Genomic DNA, 19,257 nt, shown 5'->3' with positions numbered 1-19,257 from the left:
CGTCTTTCCGGTGCATTGTCTGGCGGCGGGGGTGCTGTTATGCCAGCGAGTCCTCGTCAAACGTCCGTGCCTCGGAAAAAGGCAATCTGGGTCAAGGCCAGCCCGCAGTCTGCCTGGCGCGATCACCTCGACGGCGTGAACACGCGCGGCGCCCTCTGGCCCAGGTGCAGTGAGTCAGCGGCGCACGTGACAGCGAGCCGGCGGCCGCGTGTCGGGTGGTCTGACGCATGGCGCGGCGACCCCCATTGGCGGAATCTGCCCGGACGACCAGCGGCGCTTCTGATTGGACATTTTGGTTGGACCCGGTGTAAATAAAAGAAGCCCTGCGGCGCGTCGCGATCGGCGGTCCTATGTGAGAGGCGTCCCCGTGTCGGAGTGCCGACATGTGTGTGAGTCAGCGGTCTTAGGCGAAAGACTGACCTATGTGTTAGAGAGAAGAGCTCGGCTCTTCGAGTCTCTGTCGGCCCCAGTGCCGAAATTGTAACGCCTCTGTAAATATGCTGTGCATAAACCTTGTTTAACTCACCGTCGTCTCGTCCGCTCGTCTTATCAGCTCTGCGCAGAAGCAGTCGCGAGCTGATAAACATACGCTACCAAACGGCTGGTGACCTTCCCGGCGGAGTTGAAAGCAGTGGCGCCTCCGGGGCCGTGTTGGCGTCGCCGTCTTTCGCAACAGTGGTGGCTTCGGCGGGATCGGCCCGGCGCTACGCAACAGTGGTGGCAGCGGCGGGATCGGTCCGCCGTTTCTCAACAGTGGTGGCAGCGGTGGGATCGGTCCGCCGTTTCTCAACAGCAATTGCAATTCTTTCACATGTGTTTTTCAAAGATGCTCCTTCGACGTTTATTGTATGAGCTGGACCAAGTCGAACATCGCTCATTTTCACTCCAAGTGCGTCTGTTTTAGAAACATTTGGCGAGTCTATTAGTCCGAGTGAGTCCGCTGGAGGAACGTTTTGATCAGTCTGAGTGTGCGTGGGTATATTTGAAGAAAGTATTAGTGGATCCGGCTGACAAAAACATCGGTGAGTCTGAGTCTGAGTGAGTATAAATAGAGAGAAATATCGTTAGTCTCAGTCCGAGTGAGTCCAAAGCAAAATATTTTTATATATGGTTTCGTTACACCAGCCGTACAGACAACAGCATAGAGGCTTTCACTTGCCGTCTTCGCGCTCGCGATGATCAAGAGTTGCAATTTGGAACATCTGTGCATCGGGCCCCAGTGCATAAACCGGGTTATCTGCAGAACACCAAAGTCTATATGGTGATGGTCTACAAGTCCTTCAATTAGCAGAAGTGGTCTCTTGCAATGTGCTTTACTTTTCCAAGTGTGTCAGGCGTATCGTCTTCTATGCCGCCCCCTAGCATAGGTTTAATTGAAGGACTCATTGAAGAAGCGATCCAAACTAGTTTTCTTTTTGTACCAGCACCAAATAGCACATCGGCACTACTGCAGCGTGCACCACATAGCAAAAGTCAGTTAATAGACAAACGCCATGATGAAAAATAGCAATGGGCAAAGTGCATGGTTTAACCCAACACCCTCAAGACTGGAGGGTTTCGTTACACCGGCCGTACAGACAACAGCATAGTGGCTTTCACTTGCCGTCTTCGCGCCCGCTATGATCAAGAATTGCAATTTGGAACATCTGTGCACCGGGCCCCAGGGCATAAACCGGGTTTTCAGCAAAAATAAGTCGCTTCTTTCAATCAAAATATGCCGGAGGGAAAATTCCAGGTGATCGAATGCTTGGTAGTCTGTAAGAAATCCTGTCACTGCGTTGATGTTGCTTATCCTACACCATTCTATAGAAGCAGCAGCGGGGTTTAACACTCATGAACCATGGAAAAGCACAGACAGAGAACAAGTACTCCCACGTGCGAACTTAGTTTGAAAAGTATTGGAGCGATTTCCTTTTTTTTTTTGGAGTATCATTTCCAGAAGTCATGCGCGGCGAATAAATATTTGTAGTACTTTAACTCAAACATATGCGACTAACAACCACCTCATACTTCAGCTATATAATGAAGATATACTAGAATTCCAAGACTTTCAAAGAAAAGAAGCATGGCATACACTGCATGCCATTTTATAGAAGATGCATGTTACGTACGTCATTGCGACCAATTCCCTCTCGGAGTGAAACTGTGCGTGCTTATGTGCGTGTGTCTGTACAAGATGTTAAGACCAGCCTCCCTGGCTGGGCGCCGCTTGGAGGCGGGGGACGATTGCAGCTGAGCCTACCCTGATTTGTTCCGGATCAACACTCTCGAGGTGCGCCAAATGCGGCGACAACACGTAAGTCATACTTCGAATTCTTTAGGGCTCTTGGCTCCCCTCGTCAAAAACTCTTTAAACACGCCTGACTGACTGACGGCCTAGGAAGAGGTGTTTGAAAGCGAGGCTGCTTGTTTTGTTCGACGTGCCAAGAGACGCGCTGAACAATTAGCCGAGAGCTTGGGATCCCTCGTCAGGTATGTTTCCCACACTCTGTGGTGCTTGCAAGTCTTCCATTCTCACAAGCCCTAGTCTGCCTAGCGCTGCAGACCCTATTCTGCACATGCGATGCAATGTTATTGCACTGTGATGTGTTGTGCGTATTATTGCACTGTGACCTACGTTATGTTTCTCTCTCGCAGTGTGACAAACTGAACGTGCACCTTCTCTCTTTCCTGGGTTAAAAAGAAGGCAGTGTCTGACTTTCTCTCTCTTTCTCTCTCTCTCGTTTTTTTAAATCCTTATTCGCTGCTCCCTGCACTCCCTGCTGGGCTGCAGAAATCAGGCACCTTCTTATAACCACTACCCCCCGCCCCCCCATTTGGTGGACAGATATGAAGACGACAATTTGTTCGGACTGCCCTGAACTGAATTGACATGCAGTCTGTCAGTTTACAGTGATCTGCAAGGCGGCTTTCCTGTAAGGTTTGTTTTTCAACCAAACACTATCGTTCACAGACTGCTTTTATTTCTCATTTTGCGCACGCGAGTACAACAAAATGTCATCTCTCCGAATTCCAAAGAAGGCACGCGAGCAGAACAAGATCTCAAAAATAAAAAGGAATGGCAAAAACGAAATGAGCGAGAAAAGCAGCCTGTGAACGTGAGTTCTTGGTTGAAAAACTAACCTTGCAGAAAAGCTGCCTAGCAGATTATTGCAAACTGTCCACTGTTTTCTCCTGCAGATAATTTTAGGAACACCAGGGCGTAAAGCGTGAGCACCAAGACGCTCTGAAGCTCCCTGAGAAGCTCCCATCACGCATTCATGATGCTACCATCAACATATAGCTACCTTTAGTGTGTAAATAGTGTATATAAACGTTCCTCTTATCAGCCCCGGCTACTCTGCTCAACTTCTACCCGAGACTTGGCTAGCTCCTTCGAATACATCATGAGCAAGCAAAAAGGCACGGAGTTGTACAGGCGAATATGTGCGACATCACATCGCTTTTATTACGTGACATATTCGTTCTCCGCTGCATTCGCCCGCTTGTGTCCGCAGATAACGTTCCAGTTTTATAGCGACGACGCACCGTTGATTGCAGTCACGTCATTGAATATCAATTAAACAGAGGTTGCATTATTTATTTGCAAATTACTTCACCATAAAGTATGGTGAAGTAATTTATTACTTATCCACTTGAGGAGCTTTCTAACTTGACTAACTTTTTATCAAGACCTGAATATAAAGTTAAGATTTTTTTGGTTAATTCTGAGCATTACCTTCGCAACAGAAGTACATCACCACTGTCCGCAACAATTATTATTCATCTTTCACAGTGCCAGTAGGTCCGTTCAAGGTACGTGATGAAAACATGTTTGCTAGAGTACGTCATATATGACATGTCGTTCAAGTGTCTGTCTCCGCATTATTGACGAATCCAGCCGTCTTTTGTAAACTTTTTGCTGGCAAGTTTTTTTTATTTTATTTTATTTTTTTTAAAACTGGTGGCCTGAGACAAGCTTATTACGCCTCTGCTCACCACTTATATAGCGTTGTTACACGCGTCGCCTGGGCCGACGGGGGAGAGTGGCGTTCTTTGTGTTTTGTCCATCTTAGCCGGGAAGTGAGGTGGCATTCCGACACCATAAGACGTTCGACGTGACGACCACAGTGGTTTCTTGGTGTCACAGGTGCAGCGTGGTGGCCACGCCCCAATCAAAGACGTTGACGTGAGCGAGTGTGAGCGGCACGGTCAGAAATGGTGTGTGTCCCCCGTGATTCAACAGCGCATTCTGGACCCATTCCCTGATTTAGTCAAAACGCACTCTTTCTAGTGAGCCACCCAGCTCATTCGCAAGAGGTCTCTCGCCCTGTCTGTACAGAATGTAATAAATTCTCTGTTAAGTTTGCCATCCTACTCCTGATTGCACAAGCGTTTTCTTTTCTGTCTCTCTACACCCCCTTTCTTGCCCCTATTTCTCCACTCCCAGTGCTGGGCAGCAAACCGGATGCCAAGATCTGGTTAATCCCCCAGCCTTCTTTTCCCTCCCTTGCCATCTTACTGCCTTGGCATCTTCATCCCGGATATCTGATGCCTGAATTAAAAGGCATCAAATATTTTCAGCAGCATGTTGAGACGCTGCATATAAGTGGTCATCCTCGAAAATCGTCAACTTTAACACCACGGATAGGTGATGATATACCCTGAGTAGGTTCGAGCATGTATTATGCCTCGATGCTTCTAATCTCCATTAAACTTCTCCCTTTCGAGTTCATCCTTCGGGGCTTCGTGGAGTTCTTCACCTAATGCACTGCATTCGTGCTGCACTGCTACCACTTCATTTCTTCTGTATATACGCCCTGTTTCGGGCACGATCATAGGCTGCCATCTTGGACTGATTATGATGCCGTTTTGCATCCATATGAATATTCTAATATTGCTACGGTGAACTCACATGCATCAACACGCTGGCCCAGTACATTCAACATTGTATGACCAAATTCATTGCTAATTACGACATAGAAAACCAGCAAAAATTGATTTTAAACCTAAGATGGCAGCGTATATGCATTACTGTAACTGTTACATTTATTTTTTGTCAATTTGTCCAATATGTCATTTCATGCAGCGGCCGCCGAACTTGTGCCGCTGTTCATAATGGTACTGTCGGTCTGTGAAGCTGGATGAAGATAACTAAGAAGCCTGTTTTTTACTGCCTACATAAATGTGAAACGAAGCTATAAATCAAGATGAAAAAGAAAAAGACAAATCTGTGAAAATTCGGTACTGGTGCATAAATGGCGCACCGATTGCGCCGATGAAAAACGTCAGCGGCGGCGGCGGCGCGCCGATCAGTTCGCGTCGGCGGCGACGGCGTGGCGTAAGCTCTCGGCGGCGGCGCGCCGACCAGTCGGCACACACCTCTAGGTAGGGTTTGCACCGAGGCGAGTTTGACCCGCGGTGGCGTGGAGGTCGTTCCGAGTCAAGGAGGATTTTAAAATATTGCTGGATTGAGAATCATCGCCTAGGAGTGATGCCGTGCCTCTGGCAAGGTGACGGCTGATGCGGCCACCTTACTAGGGGCATAATAAAGAATCACCATTCAGCGATTACAAACAGAGAGTTTTTCTCGCACACCCAACCAGTGTATTGTGGAAACTTTTTCGGGTCACATAGTGTTCCAAGTGCGTCTTAGTGTTACTAGTTTTCCTTAGAGAACCTCTGGTTGGAGACAAAGTTCTTGGGAAATTCAGTCACTAATACTCGTTTCTGTGTGCTATTTCGTCGGGAACAACAATCTTTTAGTATGGAACTAACGTAGAGCATATACTAATATAATAAAGCCACTTGATCTCTACGTGGGTGCTATCGGTGTTCTAGCATGTTCCCGACACTAACATTAACATGTTACGACACGAACACTAACATGTTCCCGTCATTTTAGCTACAGTGTACTAGAAGGGTGCAGTGGAGTGAACGAGGCAGCCGCGCCGCATCTCGGCTGGTTCTCCGGCGGGTGACAGTAGCAGCGGCGCTGCAGTTCCATGGTACTGGAGACCACAGAAGCGTCTGCATAGAGAGCGCACGCGCCCGAGCCTGCGAAAGTGTGCGATTGCTTGTTTATAGTGTGTTTAATGCGTTTCTGAGCCTTTTCAGTGGACGCACCTGCTATGCGCCATGGTGAACAAGTGATCTTGCAGGCACACCGGAACTGTGTTGATGCATTCACTGTTTGAACAGCCTGCTGACCCAGAAAAAAAAGTATCAATCAGAATTTGCACGGATCCGCCTAGCTTCTTACTCAATCAGCGCTTTGAGCTGCGTTACATCATTAGTGGCTACTGGCGAACTACAAAAAGAGGAGAAGTATCAAAACTGCGATTAAATATTACGCTCGTCTTGTCGGCAGTCTCCACGACATCCAGAGCAGAGTGTTCCTGATATGAGCCTACATGCGCTCGATTGTTTCACAAGAAACCCGAGTATAAGTGACGTTGTCACGACATTAATCGGTGACGACTCTGTTTTATCATGCCATTTTTGCGGAAGATAATATTTGTTGCCTTCCAAAAGGCTTATTACGTATTAAACTTACTAAAAACACACCGACATATTAGAAAGTGCCAATAGTGTATATAGCCCGTCTGTTAATCTGCGTGAATTAATTGTAACCAGTTCCATTTCCTATCGACAGCTTAAATTGTGCTGCTTTCCAAATATTCTATTGGCGTAATGCCATTGCAAGCGAACAAATGTATCGCGATATTTTGTACTATAAGCGTAGTTCTATTATAAGCTGGAGACCCTGCGCGCACCTGTAGGGTCTCCAGCCAAGAGGAACAGTGGACCGCTCTCCTCACAAGTCCGAAAGAGGAAGATCAACTTCGGGCTGTCCAGAGAGCCGACGACCTGGTCGTCGAGTTCCACCTCCCGGTCCCGTCGTGGACGCGGCCCGCGAACGAGCTCCCTTAGGGGGATTTGTCTTCTCAGGACAAAATAAAGTTCACTTCAGTTCAGTTCAGGCAGTTGTGCATCTTGTTTTTAGAAATATACCTTTCTTATATATGTAAACAGTAAACACACACGCGCGCGCGCATATTGTAGCGATGCTGAGGCAGACAGGCCAAAAAACAAGCAACTTTATTAGGGCGAACTTGTGCCCACAAGTCTAATGACTATGGTCGTCGAGTCCGAGTAGCTGAGAGGCACAGATTCAACTAACTTCCTCTTTCTCGTTGTTGGAGCGCACGAACGCGTGGCGCATGCCAGCCGGGTCTTTCTGGTGCTCTTGCCATGATGATTGCGGCGGGCTACTTGGACGTGGCCAACCTGTCGCGGCATTATCCCCCTCCTCAGATGCATCGTCCCGATGCTTGAGAGAGTTAAATGATACATGCACCCTCTCACTCGTTTTCCGACGATCTGTCATGATAGGGCTTCATGCGGACTACGTGTACCACTTCCGTGGTATTGCGGCGTCTTGAGCTCACGTGTCCCGCGGATCTGACTTCATAAGTGACGTCGCTGATACGGTTGAGTACTTGATAAGGGCCGAAGTATCGACAAAGAAGCTTTTTAGAGAGTCCGCGGCGGCGCACTGGGATCCATATCCACACTTTGTCACCGGGATGATAGAGTGCATCACTGCGTCGCTTGTTGTACCGACTAGAGTCGATGCGCTGTTGACGGCGTATTCGGTATCTTGCTATTTGTCTCGCTTCTTCGGCTCTTTGCAAGAAGTCATCTAAGTAAGGTGGATAGCTGTTTTCGTCCTGTAGTGGTAACATGGCATCCAGTGGGGTGGTCACTCTTCGGCCGAATACTAGTTCGAAAGGGGCAACGTGGGTTGTTTCTTGAACGGCCGTATTATATGCGAATGTTACGTAGGGTAATATTTCATCCCACTGTTTATGCTCAACATCGACATACATTGATAGCATGTCGGTAAGAGTTCGGTTGAGGCGTTCTGTTAAGCCATTCGACTGAGGGTGATACGCCGTTGTTCTTCTGTGATCGGTATTTGTCATGCGCATCAGACATTGCATAAGGTCTGCAGTAAATACGGTGCCCCGATCCGTAATAACGACGATGGGCGCACCATGTCTGAGCACTATGTTGTTCACAAAAAACTTGGCGACTTCGGCAGGTGTCGCACTGTACAGAGAGTCAGTCTCAACATAACGGGTCAGATAGTCTGTAGCTACGACAATCCATTTCTTGCCTGCACATGATGTCGGGAAAGGTCCTAGGAAGTCCATGCCGACTTGTTGGAATGGGGCATCCGGAGGCTCTATTGGATGGAGAAGGCCGGCTGGTTTTACGGCTGGAGTTTTGCGCCGTTGACATTGACGACAAATTTCACGTAGCGCTGCACTGATGCGAGCAACTTAGGCCAATAGTACTTCAGACGAATCCTGGCGAATGTTCGGCTAACACCCATGTGGCCAGATGTTGGCTCGTCATGGCATGCATGCAGAATTTCCTGTCGCATGGCTGTGGGCACGACTAGTAAAAACGTTTCGCCATTAGGTTCAAAGTTCCTCCTGTAAAGGACACTTCCCCGAAGGCAGAACGTGGAGAGCCCTCTGGAGAATATGCGAGGAACTTGAACGTCGAGACCCTGCAGGTAATGTATAAGAGCCAGCAAATCCGGGTCATCTTGTTGTTGTTGAGCGATTTCGGATGAGTCGACAACGCCTAGAAACGGGAAGTCTTCCTCTTCAGGTACACTTGGATCGACGGGAGAGCGTGACAGGCAGTCGGCATCACTGTGTTTCCTTCCAGATTTGTATACAACCGTAATGTCATACTCCTGCAGCCTAAGGCTCCATCTGGCTAGTCGACCTGACGGATCCTTGAGATTTGCTAGCCAGCATAGAGCATGGTGGTCACTGACAGCTCTGAACGGTCTACCATAAAGGTAGGGTCGAAACTTATTTATTGCCCAGATGACTGCGAGGCACTCTTTTTCAGTAGCAGAATAGTTTGCCTCAGCTTTTGATAATTTGCGGCTGGCATAGGCTAACACTTTCTCTTGACCATTTTGCCACTGGACCAGGATGGCGCCGAGGCCGACATTGCTGGCATCGGTATGGACTTCAGTGTCGGCTGTCTTATCAAAATGGGCAAGTATCGGTGAACCCTGTAGCCGTTTTCTTAATTCATCAAAAGCTTTCTGTTGTTCGCTTTCCCATGTGAAGGGCACGTCGTCTTTTGTTAGTTTTGTAAGAGGTTCCGCAATCTTTGAGAAGTTTTCCACAAATCGCCTATAGTAGGCACATTAACCCAAAAATCGACACACTGACTTTTTGTCTTTGGGTGTAGGGAACCTCTGAACAGCGGCTGTCTTTTTGGGATCAGGACGAACACCGTCAGAACTAATGACATGTCCAAGGAATCTCAGCTCTTCGAAGCAGAAGTGGCATTTTTCGGGTTTGATTGTCAAGTTTGCTGACCGAATGGCTTGTAATACAGTGCGCAGTCGCTCTAGGTGTTTATCGAACGTTGCGGAGAATACCACCACGTCATCCAAATACACTAGGCATGATTGCCATTTCAATCCCGCGAGGACAGTGTCCATCATTCGCTGGAACGTCACTGGCGCGGAACAGAGGCCGAATGGAAGCGCTTTGAATTCGTAGAGGTCATCTAGTGTTACGAATGCCGTTTTTTCACGGTCCCGCTCGTCTACCTCTATTTGCCAATATCCGCTTTTCAGATCCAAGGAGGAGAAAAACTTTGCGGATCGCAGCCGATCTAGTGTATCGTCAATACGTGGCAAGGGGTAGACATCTCGTTTAGTTACACTGTTGAGTTTTCGGTAGTCGACACAGAATCTAAGCGTATTGTCTTTCTTCTTAACGAGCACTACGGGGGACGCCCATGGACTATTCGAAGGCTGGATGACATCCTCCGAAAGCATTTCCTCCACTTGCTTCTTAATGGTTTCCCGTTCTTTCTGTGACACTCGATATGGATGCTGGCATATAGGCCTTGTGTCGTCTTGCGTTATAATTCTGTGTTTCGTAATTGACGTGCGCTGGACCTTCGAGGCAATCGAAAAGCAATCAGAGAATTCTTTTACTAAGGCGTAAATCTGTTTCTTTTGACTGTCCGGAAGGCTCTGATTGACGGTCACGGATGTGTCGATGTTGCAGGCCACTGGTCGAGTGGTTGATGTCGTTAAGCTGCATAGTTCAGTCGCCGTACAGAAGTCGTGTAAGTAGGCAATAGCCGTGCCTTGAGCGATGTGTTGAAGTTCATTGGAGAAATTTGCGAGTAGGACATCTGCACGGCCATTCGTCAAGTGAACAAGACCCCTAGCTACGCAGACATCTTTGTTCAAAAACAGCCCTACATTTGTATCCGCTATGCCTTCGCGGTTGTAAAATGCGTCATTCTCTACGAGCACCATTATACTGCAGCGTGGCGGCACAGTTACGTCATCATGAACAACGCGTAGAGCAGTTAGGCGTCGCTCCTCAGATTCCTCTACAGGTATAGCTCGTTCAGTCGAAAACGACACGCTGGACCTACGCAGGTTAATTACGGCGCCATTAGCTCGTAAAAAATTCGTTCCTATAATGAGGTCTCTTAAACATTCTGGTAGCACAATGAAATCAGCAACGTAAATAAAGCCCCGTATTTCAAGTCTTGCGGTGCATCTGCCAAGGGGCGTAATAATGTGACCACCTGCCGTGCGTATCTGCGATCCACTCCACTGTGTCACAACTTTGTTTAACTTCTCCACCATCTTGCGACTTATCGCTGATTAATCAGCACCGGTGTCGACTAAGGCATTCAGCTCCCATCCTTCTATTCTCAACCGCAAATCTGAAGTAACGTTTTCGTGGCTGCCTCCATTTACCAGAAATACACCGTCGTCCCCCTCAAGCCATATTGGAGGATCTTCGTAATTGATGTTATCAGCAGCCTCACCTCCACAGGTCGCTTGTTTCAGTTTTCCGGGAGTGGACTTGGAGGGCGATGACCAGGCTGCCTTGAAGGTGCACGTGGGCTGGATGACCGGTAGCGCATAGACGATGGTGACCGTGACCGACGTTGGCGTATAGGTGGCGAGTTCTGGCGCGTGTACAAGTACTCCTCAATCTCTGCTGGTCGTTCGCCGTTTCGGAGGCACGGTGCATACGACGGGAAACCTCTTAATCCGGCCTGTAGGTAAGGACAGAATCTGTACAGATGACCCGCTTCCCCACAATGAAAACACAGAGGCCTGCGCTCGTGATCACGCCAGACGTCACTTTTCCTGGGCCTACGCTCCACATAGTGATGTCTGCTACGTGCTCCTGGGGGCAGATAGGTAGCCGTTGGTTCCCGTAGACGAGGTGCGCTGCGTGCTGTAGATGGGAGAGGAGTCGCCGCCATCGCAACTGCTGCATTGTTGTGTACTGTGGGTTGTCGGAGAACTTCAGAGTACGTTCGGATAGGTCGAACCGGCTGCAGTTCACGCTCTGGTTCTCGTATGACCTGCCTCAGTTCGTCACGAACAACGTCCGTAACAGATAGTGCAGTTGAAGTCTGGGGCATATGCAGTCTGCTCAGTTCTTCTCTGATAACTGATCTAATTAGCTCTCGCAGGGCTTCAACGTCGTTTCGCACGCCTCCGGGGAATACCTGTGCAGATGCGCCGTTAAGATTCCGGTTGTAATGCCGAGCGCGTTGTTCTAGTGTTTTTTCGATGGCCGTCGCTTCCGAATAAAACTCAGCAACAGTGCTTGGAGGGTTGCGGACGAGAACGGCGAACAGCTCTTGCTTTACTCCGCGCATTAGATGGCGCACCTTCTTATCCTCAGCCATGTTATAATCCGCACGTTTGAACAGACGGACCATGTCCTCAATGTACATGGCAGCACTCTCGTTTGTAGCAGGTTCCTGGATTGAAGAGCAGCTTCCGCTTTTTCTTTTCGGTCTATGTTCGCGAACGTAGCCACCGCTTGTCGTCGAAATACCTCACAGGTAGACAACGAGGTTTCATGGTTCTCAAACCATGTCTTTGCGAAGTCTTCCAGGGCGAAGTATACGCGATGGAGCTTCTCTCTTTCGTCCCATCCATTCAAGCTCGCCACTCTCTCGAACAGGTCCCGCCAATCTTCAACATTCTCGTACTAGTCGCCGTGGAATACTGGCGGCTGGTGCGGTTGGCTAATGAACACTTGTGCCGGTGTTACCTGGGTAGTCATAGTGGTGGCATCCATAGTTTGAATTCCCCTTGGTATGAAGTGAAGAGGACCGAACTCAGCTGAGTCACCTCGAAGACGGCGACTTGCCCTCTGGTGTACAGGAGTCACTTCCACGGGGTTGATACGCTGGTCGTCGGGGCTACGCTCTCTTGAGCTCGCGGGGCTTCGATTCATAACCCAGCACCTCCACCAGAAATGTAGCGATGCTGAGGCAGACAGGCTAAAAAACAAGCAACTTTATTATGGCGAACTTGTGCCCACAAGTCTAATGACTATGGTCGTCGAGTCCGAGTAGCCGAGAGGCACAGATCCAACCAACTTCCTCTTCCTCGTTGTTGGAGCGCACGAACGCGTGGCGCATGCCAGCCGGGTCTTTTTGGTGCTCTTGCCATGATGATTGCGGCGGGCTACTTGCACGTGGCCAACCTGTCGCGGCAATATATATATATATATATATATATATATATATATATATATATATATATATATATATATATATATCTGACTACGTTAGACTTGAACTAGTTTGAGACCTCGTACTGTCGCAAAGGTGAAATCTACAGTTTGAAGTTGTATAGACACGCCAAATTCAGCTTCCCCAACTGTAAACTAATGGTGCAGGGCTACCCCGGATTTTTTCTTTTTTTTGGGGGGGGGGAGGTGGGGTGTGAAGCAGAACGCCTACCTTTGGCAATTGAGGGTCGCTGTGAATGCGCGTAAATATTTTAGTCTACCCTGAAAAGTTATATCACGCAAACATTTCATAGCGTAGGAAGTTCAGATTTCCTTTCACTTCTATCTTTACTTATAACTTTATGGTTCTGCGTGCGTGTGACACAGTATTTGTTTTTTAATCTCACAGCTTTCTGAGCACAGCTAACTACCAAAACATCGGCTCAGTTATTCTGAATATTGTAGACGCTAACCAATCAAGGTAGAGTGAAGACAGAAGAAATCAGTATAATACACACCCATTCTGAATTATTTTCGATCTCTCGGAAGGGCTTTTATGCAGCTCAAATTCAGTACATTAATGTGTCATACTTCAAGGGCTATGGCATCACGTGCTAGACATGAATTATGGGCAGGTACGAAGAAATCTGCATCAGGAAAGCGCGACGGAGGAGCCGAAGCGCGTAGCAGTTCCTGCAAGCGGCTCTTTCAGTACTTTAAAGAAATTTATGTAGCGCGAGACGAAAAAACGGACACAGGAAGGAATAGACTGAGAGAACAGAGTGCTACATAAATTTCTTTCAAATGCATCACCAACAAGCCCACATCACGACTCTTGTCGGTTTTAGTACTATTTGACTGCAGCACCACCACTGCGGCCAATGCGGAAGGGATCAGGCGGCGAGGCGCCGTCACGCCACTCGACACTTCAGTTCATGGAGGAAGGAAAAAACAGTTTCCTTCCTCCATGCTTCAGTGGCGAAAGCTGGCTTCACTTCTGCTAGCAAGGCATTGCGGGAGCTTCCACTCCAGCATTTTTTTTTTAATCCTCCTTGTTTCGAGTAGAGGTGACGCCGGAGAGTCGGCGCGCCGCCGCCGACGTGTTCATGTCACTAGGTGCGCCATTTAAAGAGGATTCTTTTTTTCAGCTAACCTAAGTTTATTTCGCACCTTAAATTCTCTCACCAGTCTGGCCTTCATTCTGTCCACTTCGCAAACGCATCAAAATTGGTTCACTTTAAGATACTGTTGAAATATTAAGTTCACTTTAAGATACTGTTGTGAATTTTAAGATACTGCTGAGCTCACTGTATTCAGCGAATCTCGGTCAGTGACAGCGCCGCTGGTGGTGTTTTGCGACGACGGTCGACATATTCTGGCTGACGAGAATACGTAATATGCGAGGCGGGCTTAGAACAATGATGAAAGGTGTGCAAAGTCGGTACTGGAATATTCATGATTATGACTGTGCAAGCGAGTCGAAGAACAAAGGCAGTTCAAGTGAGAAGGGTGGGGACCAGAACTGGGACGGGCAGGGTAGAAGTGCGATGTGTATGGAAGATATTGTTATAACTGAGGAAGCACTAGTTGTTTATGGCATATTTACAAAAAAAAAGAGTTAACAAACTGTACCACATGCATAGCCTTTAATGAACAAAGAAAAGCAAAATGATAATTATTATACGGAATGCTCTATCAAGCAGAAACGATCTCCATTGTATGGGCACGTTGAGCAAGATCAACAATATTGCACGAAATGGTGATCACGATAAATTAAGTTTGTGTCAACTGTGAAGTAACTCACAAAAGATGAATGCGGACAAAGCACTGAAGCGTGGGCTTCGATTTTCAACGTGATTTGTCCTGCACACCGTGCGATGCTCCACGCCGCGATATCAAACCAAGTAATCTGCCTTTCCTTCAACAGTCTTCATCTCGGACTTAATTCAACTAACTATAGATGCACATTTCTAATAAACGTGTTTCAAAAGGCACACTACATATGTAGGCTTCTTGGCGAGTTGGTTTATAATATTTTGGAAGAACAAGCTAAGGAGCTCAACCTGACAGGACATTGAACTTTTTATGGCGCAAAGTCCCCAAACCCATGTACCAGAAGCGCATTCATGAAAAATAGGCTGAGGCACTCCACAGCTGCACACCCAACACTACAAAGGAGAGAAGCGTGTCAAAATGGTACAAACAGCGAACATCCATGAGTAATGCCACGCGCTCCCGCTATCTAGCAACGCGAATCCTCTGTATAGTTGTTAGGACAACTGAAGGATCACTTATCCATGCATTGCGCTTTGCCCTTTTGTTTGTTTTTTTAGACTTCAAAACCTTCACGTTCAATCTATTTCTTTTGCCGGTGACACTGATATATTGGGGACGCAGAACCTAGCGAAGAAGTCAGTTTTGTGCCTGACGGATGTTCACACTGCATATCGCTGTCACTAGGCCTCGACTGGTCTGATCTCTGTAGACACGGCCGCATGACAAAGAAATTTTATTCAAATCATTGAATGTCATTGGCAAACGAAAAAAAAAAGATTGAACGCGAAACTCCCGAAGCCTTCGAAATAAAAACAGAGTGAAGTGTCATGTGTGAGTGACCCCTCAGCTTTTATCACAAATAAAGAACTCGTGGTATAGACAGCGGGTATACTTGGCATTGACATTTTGGTGTTCCATGAAAATTAGCTGCTTCATACCACCTTGAAACATTTGTTGGGAAAAAAATGCACGGTTAATTGTGCAACTGTGGTTTAGATCGCCTTTTCAAGCATGTGCTTCTGGTTAATTTTTGTAGGCGCTTTCTTTAATAACATTTAGTTTTAAGTCCAGCACTTGTCTTTCCTGGTTCCTACCCTGCATACGTGTTTTTCGTTGCTTTCTTCCGACGTAGATCTGTAAAGATCATCCCTATTATCGACATGTGGGCATTGCAACCACCGTTCCACCCGTCCTCATTTTCCCATAATTCACCATTGTGCACGCACAGAAATGGTCTTTATCAACGCGTGACGTGAACGAAAGATAGGTTCCAATTAAAAGTCGGCAAACTTATCGATGAGCCTATCAGAGGAATGGCAAGACTTTGATTGAGGCGTGAGTCAAAGTCTGAGAGAGTCCGGCTGAGTTATACTTAAGATAGAGAATTTATTTTCCTAATTGTAAATCTGTCTGATTCCCCACACCCTTGGAACTCGTTCCAGTGAAGGTCTTCGATAAAAACAACTCGCTCATATCTTCGAATAAAAATGATCACCTTAACTTGAAGGCACGGGATGAACTTGCGACATAAATGCACCTCTGAGATGAGATATCAAGATTAAAATGCTAACGTGGCTTAGAAGCTAATGTATACTGCCTACTTCCAAGGTGCACAGCTATTTTTGAATTCGTTTGCAGTGTATTTTGTCATGAAGCTAATGCCGTTTGCCCCAGCATGATTTCACAATTTGAAGTTGGAATTTCCAACAAGACGTTAGAAGTTTCCCCTAAAAAAACGTGATTTTCGGTAATCTTATAGTGATTTTATGCATCGCACTGGCTCCAAATTTAATGATAACAGGTAATGCGTTTATAGAGTACACCGTTCGCTGACTATGACAAAGTATAATGAGCAATGCAAGCTCAAGCGTGTTACAAAACTCGTATGACCTTTTCTCAGAGAAGAATACATATCGGAATAACTATAGAAAAATCTGAATAATTATCCGCAACTTCAATATTATTTATCTAGTGTAATTCACAATTGTACGAAATAAATGAACATGGCTTTAAAAAGGCATGAAAGTGGGTTGTGCAGCATGTTCTGGCACATGTGGAACTCCCCGGAATTCGATTATGCAACATCGTGATTTACATTGAGTTTGATCTACAGTTGTGTACAAAACCAAAGGAGAATAAGCACTGTATTCCACCTTCATAAATCATGCCGCTTCCAAGACGACTGAGCAGCACGATTCGCGAGCATCGAGCGCCCCTTCGCTCTCTCCTGCATTGAACTGCTTGTCCTCAGACGACGCTTCCGTTTTTGCATGAATGAGTGTGGCGATTGGAAAATTATGGAGCGCAAAACAAAATATTCACGAGAACGAGAGAGACTGGACGGGCGCTTGTGAATGCGCTTTCACTGTATTGTTTTGCGCTAAAGAAGTTGATTGATTTGTGGGGTTTAACGTCTCAAAACCACTATTTGATTATAAGAGACGCCGTAGTGGAGGGCTCCGGAAATTTCGACCACCTGGGGTTCTTTAACGTGCACCCAAATCTGAGTACACGGGCCTACAACATTTCCGCCTCCATTGGAAAGCGCTAAAGAAGTTAACATTTCGAGAAATTTCAAGTTTTGCAAATGTAGTGACAACACATGCTATCAGCTTCTATATCATTTCCTGCCATGTGATACGTTGAAAGCTTTTCGAGTAGATTCCAAGGACGAAGGAGGGAGGAATTAACACACCGCTCCTGCCCTGCGTGACAATTAGTCACTGGCAAGAACAATTTCCTTCAATCTGTAATGCTGTCAGATTTTCGTGACATTTTGCCAGCACGCCTCCAGTTCAGAGCTTCCTATCGACACATTTTTCTTAGTCAAACTCCTTTCCATTTATAGTCAGGTTTGACACGCGGAAGCAATTTCGGTGGTTCCTCACCCGTCATTGTGTTCACCCAGTCCATTCTGCGAAAAGCTTGACGACCCAGGCTTTTCCCAGGCTGAAGTTACCTGAGCTTTTTGCGTTCTTTGTACGCCCTAAGGAATGCAGACAGGCTACTAAACGCAGCAATGAGCTCTACTCTACGGTTTTAAGGCAGTCATGGGCACGTTACCAGTAAGAAGTAACAGTGTTACAGTTACAGTTACTGAAGGCAAAAAAGTAACTCTGCTACAGTTACAGTTACTGATTTTGTAAAGGTAACTTGTTACAGTTACAGTGGAAAAGTAACGTCGTTGTTTTTCCGTTACTGTGTAAAATAAGTAATTGATTACAAAACAATTGATAGATTTGAAAGAATAATGGCGTAGGAAGGCATGCAGGTAATGAAAGTTGCATGTTGTGAAACCCTAGACGAAAAAAAACCCGAAAAGTCGGCCAATATAATCAATCGTTCTGTAAGGCTCACTTTGTCACATAAGTTTTTTTGTTGTTGTTGTTTATGCACACTTGGTGACTAGGAAGTTTGCTTGCAAAATTCGTTACACTTTAGAATGAGTTGCTTTTCAAAGTTTTCATCAGAGAACTTTCCCCTCTTGATGGACAAAATGTCGCGTCCTTTGCTGAATAGCCGTTCAGCCGGTGTACTGGACGAAATTCCCGTATTTCGCTGAATGAAAATCTTCTTTGTCTTAGGGTACTTCGCCAGCTCGCTGATGTCAGTTCCGGGATCACTGAGCCATTGTTGCACCTCGGAGCATGAAAGGGAAGAATGAGGCAACTGAAAAAACACGTCGTCTTCGTCGGTTCCTTCGCTGGTGGCTGCATTTTCATTGAACTTGCTTCTAGAGCATGACACTCTTCCTCAAAAAGTCGTAACGTCCCTGCTTTCCGCGTTTCAGTCACCCAGAAAAACTTTGGATGTACTGCTGCTGCCAGGGCCAGATCGGCATCCTCCAAAACTACAGAAACTCTGTATTGAAAAAAGGTTACAGAAACAATGTATGGCCCTGTTGGAAACATTTCACTTTCATTCGTACCACGGACAATCCGTGGTACGAATGCATATGCACCCCTGCGAGAGCACGCGATGAGATAGGACGGCAAGGAGATGGGCACAGGAAATTGCTCTCGCCTTTTCTTGACTGCGTCCTGAAGACTGTTAGCAAAGGGCGTGCAGAACTTAGGCGGCGGGAGGGATCGCTGATACCGCAGTAGAGATTGAAGTGTTGGCTGCAGGATGCCCATGTACATATATTGTTCCCCTTGTAGTATATCCAGCGCCTTTGCCACAGCGTACATCGCCTAGAAAAGATATAGTCAATGCACTGCATCATGTTAAACAAATAATCGAAACATACCTTGCAGTATTTATCAATGAACATAGATTCCTCATGCTTCAATCGTGGCAACGAGAATGCGTCGAACGTTGAGTCCATCCTCCCTTTCGGTACTTCGTTTACGTACTCCATGGCGTTGAACAACTAATCCCATCGCGTTGCATTCGGCACAGGGAGATGCCTTGCCAAGGCAGCCTTTATTGCGTCGGCTGCCTGCACAGACTGGCTTTGTTTCCTTCAAGGAGTCTTCAGTTTTGAGAAAACGGTCCTCACCATTTCGCGGTAGGTCCCGTTGTTGCCGGAATTTTCGGCATCTACGGAAGCGACGAGGTTTAGGATGCGCGCGGCACACCTTCTGTGCCGTGACAAGTGGATATCTTGAGAGGAATCATTGTTCGAGCCACTGTCCAGTACCTTGGTGATGTTATTTGCCACAAAATTTTCGTCCTGTTCAGCTTCTCCAAAGACCCTGTGTCACGAAAAATGGAAATTCCCAACAAAATAGCACGGAAATGAGCTGGTAGAGGCTCACCATTTTTATACAGCATCCATATAATTTGATTGACTAATTTGTTAGGCAGTATGAAATAAAAGTGCCAACGGTCACATGAAAAAATACGGGACAGGACAGAGCACTCCTTTAACAACCAAACTGTTAGA

At 46.8% G+C, this 19,257-nt stretch overlaps 1 protein-coding gene and 1 pseudogene across 1 annotated transcript in view; both read right to left on the bottom strand.

Annotated features, from left to right (window-relative positions):
• Positions 1-19,257, bottom strand: part of LOC142765245 (uncharacterized) — a 347,073-nt gene that overhangs the window by 272,663 nt on the left and 55,153 nt on the right. The gene's annotated exons all lie outside the window — the stretch shown is intronic.
• LOC119168134 (uncharacterized) lies at positions 17,775-19,052 on the bottom strand (annotated as a pseudogene).

The sequence above is a fragment of the Rhipicephalus microplus genome, chromosome 6 (assembly GCF_043290135.1).
Source record: "Rhipicephalus microplus isolate Deutch F79 chromosome 6, USDA_Rmic, whole genome shotgun sequence".
Lineage (NCBI taxonomy): Eukaryota > Metazoa > Arthropoda > Arachnida > Ixodida > Ixodidae > Rhipicephalus > Rhipicephalus microplus.
This window is presented reverse-complemented; position numbering and strand designations above follow the sequence as displayed.